This window comes from Rhinoderma darwinii, chromosome 13 (assembly GCF_050947455.1).
Source record: "Rhinoderma darwinii isolate aRhiDar2 chromosome 13, aRhiDar2.hap1, whole genome shotgun sequence".
Lineage (NCBI taxonomy): Eukaryota > Metazoa > Chordata > Amphibia > Anura > Rhinodermatidae > Rhinoderma > Rhinoderma darwinii.
Genome location: NC_134699.1, coordinates 41,825,459 through 41,840,922, shown reverse-complemented (window position 1 = coordinate 41,840,922; position 15,464 = coordinate 41,825,459).

Sequence of the window (15,464 nt, the reverse complement as noted above, 5' to 3'; positions counted from 1 at the left end):
GCTATGCGAGCACATGAGGTAATGACTCGGCAGCATGGCAAGTAAGGGAACTGCGCTGCCCTTGGTTGAGAACACACACTAAAGTGCCTGCCCACTTGATGAAGGAGCAAGAGAAGATTTACAAAGAACCAAGTCCTCGTATAGCTATGTCAATGGAAAAAAAAGCTCTAAAAATGGCTTGGTCATTAGGGCCTAAAAGAGGCTGGTCACTAAGGGGTAAAGTAAGTTAGTTTTGTCTCGGACAATACTTTGCTATGCAGTTCAAATTAAATAGAAAGCTAAGAATAACAAACACTCCTTGTACATGATCTGAGTGACCGACAGCTACTTATTCTCACTCCAGATGCACCCGACTTCTCAACAGAAAACTGAGTCCTATGTTAATGGATAGAACTACTAGAGCAACTTGGTACCAGTTACAGTACTTCCAACCTACAAGGTTTAGACCTTTTTGAATATAGCTTATGGGTCCTGCTAGTCACTCAGTAATGGTTTCTGTCATTTTACTGGACAAAATAGCGCAGCATGTATGGTCTAGCATTTTTGACGATCTGCGACTGGGGATCCTAACAACCTCCTACGCAGATAAGTATGGAGCCTAACTGGACACACCTGTGTCGTGTGAATAATTAGAGTAAAGAGAAATCTCTCCATTGATTTCAATAGGTGATGGGGGCTTTTATTTTCCAGGTGGTTTTTGATCACTCACGGGGGAAAAAAAAGCATTGTGCCCTATCTTGGAGCAGGTTCTGCCTCTAAACTTCTATTGAAATCCAAGGCAGAAAAGTGCTGCTCAAAAAAAAATATATTTTGAAAGGCTTTTTTTTGAGACGATCGCTCGATAGCATTAAATAAATATTGCTGCTCTGTAAGCTTAAAGAGGTTCTGTCACCAGATTATAAACACCCTATCTCCTATATAATCTGATCGGCGCTGTAATGTAGGTAACCTTTTTCAATATAAGAACCACTATCACACAAACAACAATTTAAGATTTATGTGAATTAGTCTCTTAATGCCAAACTGGGTGTTAACTTTTGATCAAGTGGGTATTGTACAGAAGTGTATGACGCTGTGCTGTCACTCCCACAGTAACTTTACCAAAGTGTCTTGAGTGAATAGACATCGCCTCCAGCCAGGAAGCGATGTCTATTCACAATACCGACACTTCGGTAAAGTTTCTGTGGGACTTACTCGCACAGCGAGATCACGCTGTGAGTACAGATGGACATGAATGACAGCACAGCGTGATCTCGCGAGATCACGCTCTGCTGTCACTTCCTCAAACTTTACTGAAGTGAGTGTGAATAGACATCGCATCCTGGCTGGAGGTGATGTCTAGTCACTCAAGACGCTTTGGTAAAGTTACTGTGGGTGTATGTGACAGCACAGTGTGATCTCGTGCTGAGTGTACAGATGGACATGAATAGAGAGGAGTGTATGATGGTGATTGGTCAGCGTCATACACTTCTCTTTACCACGCCCACTTGGGCATTAAGCAACTCATTAGCATAAATCTAAAATCGCTAATAGTGGTGAAAACAAAAATTTCGCAACTTTTTTGGTCTCTTAGGGTATGTACACACGCAAACTCAAAAAATGTCTGAAAATACGTAGTCGTTTTTTCAAGGGAAAACGGCTCTTCGCAGCCATTTTTGTAACAGTTTTCAATAGTGTCTGAAACGTCCCAAGAAGTGACTTGCACTTTTTACGTTTAAAAATGGCCCGTCTGAACAGAATGCAGTTTTTCCCATTACAATCAATAGACAGATGTTTGGAGGTGTTCTGCTTCCGATTTTTATGGCCCGAAAAAAAGTCAGAAAATAGCCTGTGTGAACAGACCCTTAGATGTTTACTGTGTGGTATAAATAACTTTATTCCGTGGGTCATTACGATTGTGGCGATACGAAAATTTATATAGATTTTGTGTGGTTTTCCTACTTTTACTCGGTAAACACTTTTTTTTTTTCTTCAAAATTATTTGTTTTGTCGCCATGATTTAGGAGTCATATTTGTTTAATTTTTACGCCGATGCAGCTGTATAAGGTCTTGTTTTTTGCAGGACGACCTAGTTCTTATTGGTACCACTTTGGAGTATATGACTTTTTTGATCACTTTTTGTAAAAAAATTTTTAACCGAAAATGCCAATTCTGGCATTGTTTTTTTTATTTTTATGGCGTTCACTGTGCAGGTTAAATAATGTAATAGCTTTATTGGTGGGGTAGCTACAGACGTGGTGATACCAAATGTGTAATGTTCTAATTACATTTTCCATATAAAAATATTTTATAAGGGAAAAATTGTTTCGTTTTTTTAAAATGTCTTAACTCTATTAAACTTTTTGATAGCTTTATATTTAGTCCCCCTAGAGGACTTCTGATCGCTTTAATAATACACTGCAATACTTCTGTATTGCAGCGTATTATTCCCTGTCAGTGTACAACTGACAGGCACCTGCTAGGCCATGCCTCAGGCATGGCCTTACAGGCATACCTGGGGGCCTTTGTTAGGCCCCTGGCTGTCATAGAAGCCATCGGCACCCTGCGATTATAATTGCAGAGTGGCGTGAGAGATGGAGCACTCTCCCTCAAACTACTTGGATGCGGAGCTTGCTATTGAGCGCTGCATCTAAGGGATTGAATGGGTGAGATTGATGATTAAATCGATCCTGCCTGTTAGAGTAGGTGCCCAGCTGTCTTTAGCCGGCACAGGGCAACAGTGCCAGATCAGAACCCATAGAAAGCTATGGGATCCATTCTAGAATCAGCTTCCCTCCGGCTTTTCTACAACACTTCGGAGGTAAACTGACTGAGACAACGGACTTATGTGAACGGCTCCTTAGAGGAATCATGCTGCTGGATTTGCATACAGGTAGGTGACACCTATTCTGCAAGAATTACAGAATTACGTTCCCCTGCTCCCGTTGTAAGTGACCGGCCACAATTTTTATGCTCTGGTGACCGTTGTAAAGACACTGCCTGACAGTTAACCACTCATATGCACAGATTCTAATCCGCGGTCACTGATAATCCTTTTCTTCCTCTTTTAATATTACCCAACCGTACCATTTTGTGCGGTATTATCTTGCAGAACAGACCACAACAGGGACAGGTATTATGCAAATGTGCACAAAAGTGGGTGTTTCTAGGCTTGAAAATGTGCTGTGAATGGAGAGTTAAATGTTGGTACAGTAGGTTGGCTCAATAGCGAGCGCCGCATTAGAGTTTTGGAGGGAGGGAGCTCTCACCCGGCGATGAGATCGCTGAGCGTCTGTGTCTACGATGGCAGCCAGGGGCCTAATAAAGGCCCCCAGGTCTGCCTGTAGTAAATGCCTGCTAGGTCATGCCAGAGGCATGGCCTAGCAGATGCCTGTCCGTTTTAAACGGACAGGCAGTAATACACAGCAATACAAAAGTATTGCAGTGTATTATAAAAGCGATCGGATGATCGTATATTACAGTCCCCTAGTGGGACTAGTAAAAAAGTTTAACCCTTTCAGGACCAAGGGTCATCAATACCTCAATGACCAGCCCCATTTTTTTCAAATCTGACATGTCATTTTATGTGGTAATAACTCTGAAATGCTTTTGCCTATCCAAGCGATTCAGAGCTTGTTTTCTCGTGACATATTGTACATTATGTTAGTGGAAAAATTTGGTCAATAAATTCATTGCTTATTTGTGAAAAACACCAAAATTGAAAAATTATTATTTTTGCTAATTTTCTTTCTAATTTTAAATGTAATCTACTTGTAAGACAGATAATACCACACAAAATTGTTTCTTAACATCCCCCATATGTCTACTTTATATTTGCATTTTTTTTGACCATTTTATTTTTCTAGGACGTTACAAGGCTTAGAACTTTAGCAGCAATTTCTCACATTTTCAAGAAAATATCAAAATGCTATTTTATCAAGGACCAGTTCAGTTCTGAAGTGGCTTTCAGGGCCTTATGTACTAGATAGACCACATAAATCACCCCATTTTAAAAATTGTACCCCTCAAAGTATTCAAAACCGCATTCAGAAAGTTTATTAACCCTTTAGGTGCTTCAAGGAATAAATAATAAAAAGCATCCCAAAACTTGTAAAGCTATTTCTCACGATTACAGAAATACCCCATATGTGGTAATAAACTGCGGTTTGGACCCACGGCAGGGTTCAGAAGGGAAGGAGCGCCATTTGGCTTTTGGAGCGCAGATTTTGCTTGGTAATAGTTCTGATTGGGGTTTTGCTGATATTTCAGTTTATAATGTGGGGGTATATGTAATCTGGGCAGAGTACATCAGGGCATAATAAGAGGGTATAATCATGTGGTAAATAAATAATTCATAGATGTGTGGCCGGTGTCGCACTGATAAATGGCGCCCGATCTCCGCTTTTGGACACTGCACAATTTCTGTTTCTATATTCTGAGAGGCAGAACTTTTTTTTTATTTTTTTCTCCACCGGAGCCGGGCCAGGGCTTATTTGTTACGTTACAATCTGTAGCTTTCATTGGTACCATTTTAGGGTACATGTGATTTTTTGATCACTTTTTATTCGATTTTTTTGGGCAAGCAAAGTGACAAAAAAAACCATACATTTTGACAATCTTTTTTGTCCTTTTTTTTTTTTTACAGTGTTCACCGTGGGCTATAAATGACGTTTTACTTTATTCTGCAGGTCGGTACGATTACGGCGATACCATATGTATATAGTTTTTTTTTATATTTTGCAGCATTTGCACAATAAAATCACTTTTCTATAAAATTATTTATTTTCTTTGACACCATATTCTGAGAGCCATAATTTTTTTATTTTTCAGTCAAAAAAGCTGTGTAAGGGCTTGTTTTTTGCGGGACGGGTTGTAGTTTTTATTGCAATTATTTTGGGGTACATGCACATTTTTGAACACTTTTTATTCTCTATTTTGGGAGGGGTGGACCAAAAAAATAGTGATGCTAGTATTGTTTTTTAATTATTTTTTGCGGTGTTCACCGTGCGGGAAAAATAATATAGTTTTATAATTGGAGTCGTTACGAACGCCGTGATACCAAATATGTGTACTTTTTTAACGTTTTATTGTTTTTCCTATACTAAAAGACTTATTATAGGAAAAAAAAAGCATTTTAATGTTTTTGTAACTTATAACTTAGGCTTCCGTGAATGGCAGACCCGGAGGCTGTTGTATGGCCTCCGGTTTTGCCATGCAACCGACGGCAGCACCCGCAATCGGTCCTCTGGAAAGTTTGTTGTAGCAACACAGTTTCCCTGCGATCACATGATCGGGACCTAAACCAATCAGGTCCCGGTCATGTCTCCGGGACAAGAGGCAGGGGTGAAGAACGCGATCCGGGTGTCGGCACTACGCTGAGACCCGGATCGCGCTTTTAATACCCACTGTGAATTCACGTCGGCGCTGCGCCGACGTGAATATACTGTGGGGGCGGTCAGGAAGCGGTTAATACCGGTGATCATATTCTCTGTAGCCGAACCAATCGGTTTGGCTGTCAGAACAGGTTGCTGGGGAGCTGCGGACACTGACACAGCCGGCGACCGAGCGCTTTGCCGGCTGGAGCAGAGATCTGCACAAACACGTGCTGGCAGCACGGGGTATGTGCGAAAAGGACGTCTATGTACAGATTGTCGGCATGAAAGGGTTAATAAAGTTAATTAAAAAAAAAACACTTTTTCCCCTTACGAAATGCTTTATTATTAAAAAAAAGTTACACATATTTGGTATCGCCGCGTCAGTCACGACCCCAAATTTAAAGCTTTTACATTATTTAACCAACATGGTGAACGCCGTAAAAAATAAATACAATGGAAAAATTGCTGTTTTCTGTGAATCCTGCCTTAAAAAAAATGTGATCAAAAAGTTGCATCTACTCCAAAATGGTACCAATAAAAACTACAAGTCGTCGCGCAAAAAAAAAAAAAAAAAAGCCCTCCTACAACTGCATCGGTGGAACAATAAAAAAAAGTTATGGCTCTTCAAATATGGAGGCACAAAAACAAATAATTTTGAAAAAAAGAGTTTTTACTGTGTAAAAGTAGTAAAACATACAAAATCGATCCAAATTTGGTATCATTGCAATCGTAACAACCCGTTGAATAAAGTTAGTGTTATTTATACCACACGGTAAATGGCGTAGATTTAGTACGCAAAAAAGTGTGGCAAAATTTCTGGGTTTTTTTCTATTCCCCCGCCAAAAAAAGTTAATAAAAGTTAATCAATAAATTATATGTACCCCAAAATGGTGCTATTAAAAAAATCCAACTTGTCCCACAAAAAACAAGACCTTATACAGCTATGTCGATGCAAATCTAAAAAAGTTATAGCTCTTGGAATGCGATGGAAAAATGTAAAAAATAGCTTGGTCATTAAGGTTTAGGGTATGTTCACACGGCAGCGTCTGTAACGGCCGAAATTACGAGGCTGTTTCCAGGAGAAAACAGCCCCGTCATTTCAGCCGTAACGGCATGTGCAGGCACTTGAACGCCGCGTCCATTACGGACGTAACTGGAGCTGGTTTTCCATGGAGTCCATGGAAAACGGCTCCATTTACGTCTGAAGAAGTGACATGACACTTTTGGCGCCGGCGTCTATTTACGCGCCGTCTTTTGACCGACGCGTAAATATACGCCTCGTGTGAACAGACAAACGTCAGCCCATTGCTTTCAATAGGCAGATGTTGGTCAACGCTTTCAAGCCGTAATTTCGGACGTAATTCGGGGTTAAAACGCCCGAATTACGTCCGTAAATAGGCCGTGTGAACATACCCTTAAAATAGGCTGGTCATTAAAGAGTTAATCTGTTTTTTTGTTTGTTAGTCTTTAACCTTCTCGGGACGAAGCCATTTTTTGCCTTTTCATTTTCGTTTTTCATTCCCCACCTTCTAAGAGCCATAACTTTTTATTTTTCCGTCAATGGAGTGGTGTGAGGGCTTATTTTTTGTAGTTTCTTTTGGCACTAATTTAAAGTACCATACACAGTTGAGTCACATTGTTATGACCACCTCCTACTTTCGATGTCGGCAGCTCATGGCCCATGAAGGCAGTGATGTGTCATGGGCAGGCTTGGTGGGTATATACGGTGTGCGATATGCTGTCTGAACACATATCACTCGTTGCCATGGGTAAAAGGGACGATTTATAAAAGAGTTGCAAAAAGGGATGATTATTGGCTTTTGGGCCAAGGGTGGCAGTAGGTCTCAAACAGCGCAGTTTGTGAACGGTTTGCATGCTGCTGTGGTGAAAGTGTATCGTGAGTGGACAAATGGTACCATTGGGAATAATTGATATGGAAACTGCAGAGCATCACGTGCTAACGATGGTGCATTGAAAAATAAAATGCTTAAATTGGCACGGCAGTATCGGAATTGGAGCACCGATGATTGGTAAAGGGTCGCCTTCTCCGATAACTCACGTTTTCTGCTTCATCAAATGGATGGACATTGACGCGTCAAGCGAGAAACATCAGAGAATAAACACACTGCAATAATTGTTGAAAGAACACAAGCTGGTGGCAGCAGCAGCATTATGGTCTGGGGAATTTTTTCATGGCACTCTCTGGACCCACTCATCTATGTGGAAGGCTCTGAACTGATTTGCGTATGAATCCATTGTTGCAGATCACGTCCACCCATACATGTTGTTTGTTATGGCCGCAGACCGCCGGCCTCACCCGCCAGTGTCCGGAACCGTAGACCGATTAGCTCCTGCTGGCGTCTCCCTCCTCAGACACCAGCAGACGCGGCCGCACTGTTCCTCTGCTCTGCCTAGGGTGCGCACGCACGTCACCGCCAAGTGTCTGTCGAATCTTCTATACAGGTACTCTCGTCCTAAAGATTATCATTGACTCTAGTTTGGCCAGCTGCAACGCAGGGGTCAATAAACTCTTGATGGCTGACATCGTGTATGGGCTACTTACATTGAAGGATAGAAAACTGCCACTCAGCCAGTGCCGGAACTACCGCTGTAGCAGCTGCCACGGGGCCCGCAGCATGAGTGGGCCCGTGCCGCCCGCCAGCACGGGCTCCACCCATGGCCGGGGGCTCCACCCATGGCCGGAGGCTCCACTAGCAGCCGCTTTGGCTGCTACAGCACGACACCACTGAACACTACGGCAGAGCAGGGAGGTATCTACCCCCTCTGCCATTAAAGAGGTTGCTTCTATCCACAGGATGGGGCATATATGTGTGATCGCTGGGACTCCCAGCGATAAGGAGACGAAAGTCCCCCGAAGTTCTCCATGAAAAACCTTGAACTTCCGGGGTCTGTGTCGGCAGCTCCATAGAAATGAATGGAGCCTCGGTTGCGCTTCGCACACGTGACCAGCGCTCCTTTCATTTTTACTGAGCTGCAGGGGAGGCTGTATGGCGCTATATATAGGGAGGGGGGCGTACGGCGCTATATATAGGGAGGGGGGCGTACGGCGCTATATACAGGGAGGGAGCCGTATGGCGCAATCCACAAGGGGGCTGTTTGACTATCTACAGGGAGGGGGCTGTATGAGGCCATCTACAGGGAGGGGGCTGTATGAGGCCATCTACAGGGAGGGGGCTGTATGAGGCCATCTACAGGGAGGGGGCTGTATGAGGCCATCTACAGGGAGGGGGCTGTATGAGGCCATCTGCGGAGAAGAGGAAGAGATGCGGGGAAGTTGTTGGCCCAAAGGGAGTGCAAATCTATAATAACCCTTGGTACAACGGCTCCCATCGGTCTTAACAAAAAAAGTCATCCAAGGAGGCCGAACTGGAGAAGAAGCCGGGAACTAAGTGTATAACTTTTTTTTTTTCTTACTTGCGATTTTCGTGGCGGAATCGCTGCGATTCCGTCGAAACACACTACTTTGCTGCTGGATTAAGCACCCCATTGATTCCAATGGGGAAAACCTGCAACAGAGGAGCTGTGATTCCGTAGCATTAGTTTACATGCTGCGGTTGAGGAAACCGCACCGCAGCTCAATTTATGTGCGTTTATTTTCGGCTGCTTTTTCCCCGCTGTCTGGGGACGAGATTTTTGAAATCTCACTCACACTGCTGCTATTGTAATATGCTGTGGATGTCCCGCAATTAATCAGTTGCAGAAAATCCGCAGTGTGTGTTCGTACCTTTAATCTCAAAAACGAAGTAAAATGTGCCAAATTTACTAAGAGGCGCATGCCTCACAATAAATTAGGAACATTTCTGGTTGTCCATGCGCCAGAAAGAAATATTTATTAGATCTTCTGACACAGACAAGTTGAAAAAAAACTTACAATACCTAAAGCTCAATAATGAATTGAATGAGAAGTCCCTAATTTTATTTTTTTAAACGAAAAAAACTAAGTGATTTTATTGTGGAAACAAAAAAAAAACCTAAAAAACTATACATTTGGTATCGCCGTAATAGTGTCAATCCGCAAAGTAAAATTTCATTTATACACTACGATGAACAATGAAAGAATATAAAACGTCAGAATTGCTGTTTTTTGGTCACCTTGCTAGCATAACAAAAAAGGAATAGTGATCAAAAATGGCACGTGCCCCAAAATGCTACCAATAAAAACTACAATTTGTCCCGCAAAAAATAAAGACCTCACACACCTCCGTTGGCGAAAAAAAAGAAAGAAAGTAAGTTCTGGCTCCGACAACACAAAATGTGCAGAGTGTTCCACAAGGGAGATAGGATCAGGCACTATTTATCAGTGTGACACTGACCACATATCTGTGCATTATTATTTATTTACCCCATTATTATGCCCTGATGTCCTCTGCCCAGCTTACATACACCCCCACATTATAAACGGACACACCAGTAATACTCCAAACAAAACCAGTGCAAAGAAAATCTGCGCTCCAAAAGCCAAATGGCGCTCCCTCCCTTCTGAGCCCTACAGTGTGCCCAAACAGCAGTTTACTTCCACATATATGTCATTCCCATATCCGGGATAACCCGCTTAACGGTTTATGAGGTATTTGTCTGCAGTGGCGCCAACTGTGCACTATTGTGCACTAAAATGGCATATCCGTGGAATATTTTCACTTTGCACCATCTGCTGTGTGTTAATTTAAAATAAAAAAAAACAAAAAACAACCTGGAGCCAAAATGCTCATCAGGCATTACAAACGGCCCTAAGCGGCTCTAAACGGCTGAGAAAAGACCCAGCAAGTGCACTGACAGCGGCACTGAAGTCCTGCTTTCCGCCCTGTAACATGGGCAAAGCTAAAAAGAAAGCAAACTCTGCTAGACTTACGGAGTTCTTTCCCTCCACGAGGTCCCAAAATGGCGACGGCGGCTTCCAGGCTGTGAGAACGGCTGAAGAGGGACCTTCTTCTCCTGCTTCCTCGCTGCAATCTTCAGCTAGTGGGAGAGACCACACCCGGTCCTCTCATGGATCCTCTCCTCAGATGCAAAGTGATACACTCAGGGGCCGAGTGAGTGCTTATGCTGTTCCTCATACTCTGTACTTTGTCTCCTATGCCACATATGCAGAGACTTGTCTCTCCCCTGCTATGCACGCATCACAGTCTACTGCTTCGCCTGTATCGGTAGATTCTTTAAAAATCTTACTGGATAGTTTGAGAACCTCTCTCCAGTCTGACATTCAAGCTGCTTTTAAAAATATCCAAATGGAATTTGCTGCTCTGGGAGAACGTACCTCTCATATGGAGGATAAAATGGCTGACTTCTCAGCAGCGCATAATGAGCTGGTAGACATCAACAATTCTTTAGAAGAGGAAGTGGGGTCCTTACGTTTAAAGGTGGCGGATTTGGAAGATCGGTCCCGCCGCAATAACGTGCGGTTTAGAGGCATATCTGAAGCGATAAAACCGGAACAACTTGAAGAATTTCTTACTGATTTTTTTGTGGCGCTAGTACCGGATGTCCCTGTGTCAGATTTGCTTATTGATAGAGTGCATCGTATACCAAAACCCAAAGAATTACCTGCCACTATTCCAAGGGATGTGATCGCTCGTTTACACTTCAAGCTGCCAGACAACAACCTCTTCTTCCAGACAGGTTTCAAGGTGTTTCCGTGTTCACGGATCTGTCAGCGGTTACATTGGCGAAACGACGGGAGTTCCAAGATGTGGCGAAGATTTTAAGATTGCACAATGTTCAATATCGCTGGGGATTTCCTGTCAAGCTCATTATTACTAAAGATGGTCGAAAAGTGATTGCGAACAATCCAGCCAAAGTTCTGCAACTGCTTCAGGAATGGCATTTATCTCCGATTGCTTCCCTTCCTAAATCACCAAGATCCAGATCCTTACCTAGATTGGTGAAGGAATGGGAAACTAAAGATCCTGACTGACTGCCTCTTGTATGTCTTGATAAATTCTGATATGATTCCTAGGGCTGTGTTCACACTGAGTTTTTTGCAGGAGGAAAATTCCTCCTGCAAAAACTGCTCCAGACGGTTTTTTGCACAGTGGTTTGACAAAAACTCGTCAAAAAGGCTTTTTTTTTTTTTCCTCTTTCTGACTGATTGAAATGGTGTTTTGGAGGTGGAAACCGCCTCAAGATGGGTCATGACGGTTCTTTTTACCGCGGTGCGTTTTTTTTTCACTCGCGGTAAAGAAAACACCCATTGAAATCAATGGGAGGCATTTTCGGGCGGTTTTGAGGCGCGGTTTCCGTGTAAAAAAAAAAACTCGTCAAAAAAACTCTGTGAACAGGGCCTAAAGGTTATTGCAGAATATTCTCTGTACTTCCGAAAGGGCTATGACATAACTGTCTGTTGTATATCCTTGCTGTATTTTCTTAAAGAGGCTCTGTCACCAGATTTTGCAACCCCTATCTGCTATTGCAGCAGATCGGCGCTGCAATGTAGATTACAGTAACGTTTTTATTTTTAAAAAACGAGCATTTTTGGCCAAGTTATGACCATTTTTGTATTTATGCAAATGAGGCTGGCAAAAGTCCAAGAGGGCGTGTTTACAGTAAAAGTCCAAGTGGGCGTGTATTATGTGCGTACATCGGGGCGTGTTTACTACTTTTACTAGCTGGGCGTTCTGACGAGAAGTATCATCCACTTCTCTTCAGAACGCCCAGCTTCTGGCAGTGCAGACACAGCGTGTTCTCGAGAGATCACGCTGTGACGTCACTTCCCCAGGTCCTGCATCGTGTCAGACGAGCGAGGACACATCGGCACCAGATGATTCTGCAGCAGCATCGGCGTTTGCAGGTAAGTAGCTACTTCGATTTACCTGCAAACGCTGATGCTGCTGCAGAATCATCTGTAGCCTCTGGTGCCGATGTAGGACCTGTGAGTGACGTCACAGATCTGCACTGCCAGAAGTACTGTCTGAAGTACAACATACCCCGTAGGGACTTTTATAAATTCTTTAGAATACGTCATTTGTTGAGTACATTGCCTCCTCTGATTGATTCCCCTAAAACGCCTTTTGAATTGTCATTCACAAATATGGATAAAACATGCAAAGGGATATCAAAAATGTATAAGGTATTGTGTGAGGGTTTGCTTTGGGAGGAATTTCCTTGTCTGGGGCATTGGGAGAGAGATCTGGGAATCCCTATAAGTACGCAGGATTGGGAAGCCACTTACAATCTAGCTTGCTCTCTCTCTAAGTGCGCTACACATTTGGAAGCGTCTAGGAAAATAATGTATAGGTGGTATTACACTCCTAGTCGTTTGTCGCGAATATATCCAACATCATCAGATAGGTGCTGGAGGTGCCTCACTTCTAAGGGTACCATCCTCCATATTTTCTGGGAGTGTACAGTATTGTCCAGCTTTTATCAGCAAGTAGAACATTTCTTACCATCTCTTTTAGGGGTTGACATTCAGCTCACCCCTGCTCTAGCCCTACTGCATGTGGGATTGGTGGATTTCTCTCCGGGTGTCAGAAACGTACTTTTTCATGCATTGCTGTCTGCAAAAATATTGATTGCAAAATACTGGAAATCTACAAAAGTGTCTAGTATGAGTGAAGTGATTTTATATGTTAACAATAATTGTGTTATGGAACGCGCTTTAGCCTCTATTCAAGGGTCCTACGCTCGCACTTCCTTATGGGATCAATTGACTGACTCTACTTACTCCGACATACTCTTATGATTACCTTAGTCGAATATGTGGTCAATTTGCCGTATCTAGATCGGGAGTTTTGTTTGTTTGTTTGTTTCTCTTTTGTTTTCCTGTAAAAAAAATGTGATCCTTATCCCAATGCTTTGTTTGCAATGTTTCATTGCTGTATGTAATGATTAGATGTATACTGGATCAATAAAAATTTGTTTATCAAAAAAAAAAAATGGCATATCCGTGGAATATTTTCACTTTGCACCATCTGCTGTGTTAATTTCAAATAAAAAAAACAACCACCAAAATATGCCTCATATGCACATTGCGCTCTTACACTCCTAAGCCCTGTCATATGTCCAGGCAAATATTAAATACCTTGAGGGGTGTGGTTTCCAAAATAGGGTCACTTCTCGAAGGTTTTCCACTGTACTCTGCAGTTGTGACATGGTGCCCGAACACCAATCCACCAAAATCTGCACTCTAAAAAGAAGGCCCTAAAATCCAGTAGGTGCTTCTTTGCTTCGGAGGTCTGTGTTTGAGTCCATTAGCACGCTAGGGCCACATGTGGGATATTTCTAAAAAAAAAGCAGACTCTGGCAAATAAATATGGAGATGCGTTTCTCTGGTAAACCGCCACTTCAGAACTGAACTTGTCCCTAAAAAGATTTTCTTCAAAATGTGAGAAATTGCTGCTAAAGTTCTAAGCCCAGGGCTACTCTTCATCCAGCCCACTCAGCAATAACTTTGGAGTATTTAGCTGCAATTGTTGTCTGGACGGGGTGATTGACACTCTGATAACACAGAGTGCCAATATCAAGTACTGTGGCATACATGGGGTAATTCCTTCCCAAAAGCAGAGCACAAACTTTGCTCATACAATACGGAGTTACTATTATTGGGGATCAAGATATTTTGACCACAAAGGGTGCTCCTAATCAGCACACCAATATCAGTAACTACATCTAGTTCATCCTTAATTGTTGCCCATTAATATTTCCATGTGCCGGCAGCACTCTATATGCATACTTGGACTTTGGCATAGCAAATTCATTTAGGGACAAACTGTTCATATACAGTATAGGTATTTCACACTTTCATATTTTGTCCTATTCAATTCAAAGCAGGGCATTTATATGACATATGGACGGATTCTTGTCCATCTCATCAGTGCAGAATTAGGAGTCATCTGCACCTTGTACATCGTACGAACATTGGAGATTTTAAAGTGTTCATTAGTCAGTTAATAAAGATTTTTTTATTTTAATATTTTGCGCTCTACAAAATCACACATCTTTCTTCTCCTTTTCAATTGTCATAATATAGAAAGCCCTCAAAGCCACTTCAGAACTGAACTGGTCCCTAACAAGTTAGGTTTTGGAAAATTTTCTTCAAAACGTGACAAATTGCTGCTAAAGTTCGAAGCCCTGTAACGTGTGAGAAAAATAAAAGGACTTTAAAATACAATGCCAATATACAGTAAACATATGGGAAATGTTAACTAGTAACTATTTTGTGTGGTGTTACTTTGTCTTACAAGCATTTAAATGTTGAAAATTGCAAATTTTAGCTACATTTTGGTATTTTTTACAAATAAATACTAAATGTAATCGACCAAATTTTACCATTAGCAAAAGTACAATGTGTCACAAGAAAATCTCAGAATCACTCGCTTGAAAAAAAATAAAAGCATTCCAAAGTTATTACCACGTAAAGTGACGTCAGATTTGAAAAAATTGGCTTGGTCCAGAAGGTCAAAAACAGGCTCAAGGTTTGGAGAATGTTCTAGGTTTTGCCAAAATGTTGACAGCATCAAAGAAAAAAAAAAAAAGGTGACAAAACGAATGCAGGTGAATAATACCCAAAAGTGTTACCGCTAGTGCCCGAACTTCTGGTATGAAACGGATATTGTTAGCGTAAATAGTAGCTTTGGCTCCTGGGAGATGTCGCAGGCGGATAGTCTTTAGCTTTCCCGAGTACAGCTAGTAGGTGGTGGTGGGTTTCAGAGCCTGGACCTGCGGACACATGTCACTTTTCACACTAAGCTTATGTGCTGGGGAAAAGTCTTAAAGGCTATGTAAACCTTTTAAGTGGCTTCTAAATAGTTTATTGCAAATTTATTTTTACTTTTTGAGATATAGCTGCTCTGTATTCTCTCTATATGTATCATTCGCTAAATCCTGCTCCCATCAGGTCCATAGGACCGAACTTCGATTCGCATTCACTGAACCAGTCCCACGGACCTGACGGGAGTAGGATTTAGCACTACATACAGCTGCCCTGTATAGAGAAGTTGTATCTCAAAAAGTAAAAATAATTTTTAATAATAAACCCTCTGACTTGTCTGGAGTCAGTGTGCTTTTGAAAAAACCTGACCTCAGGCTCTCAATGCATTCCTATGGGAGCCAGAACGAGGCTCCATAGGAATGCATTGAGATCCTTACTTCCGG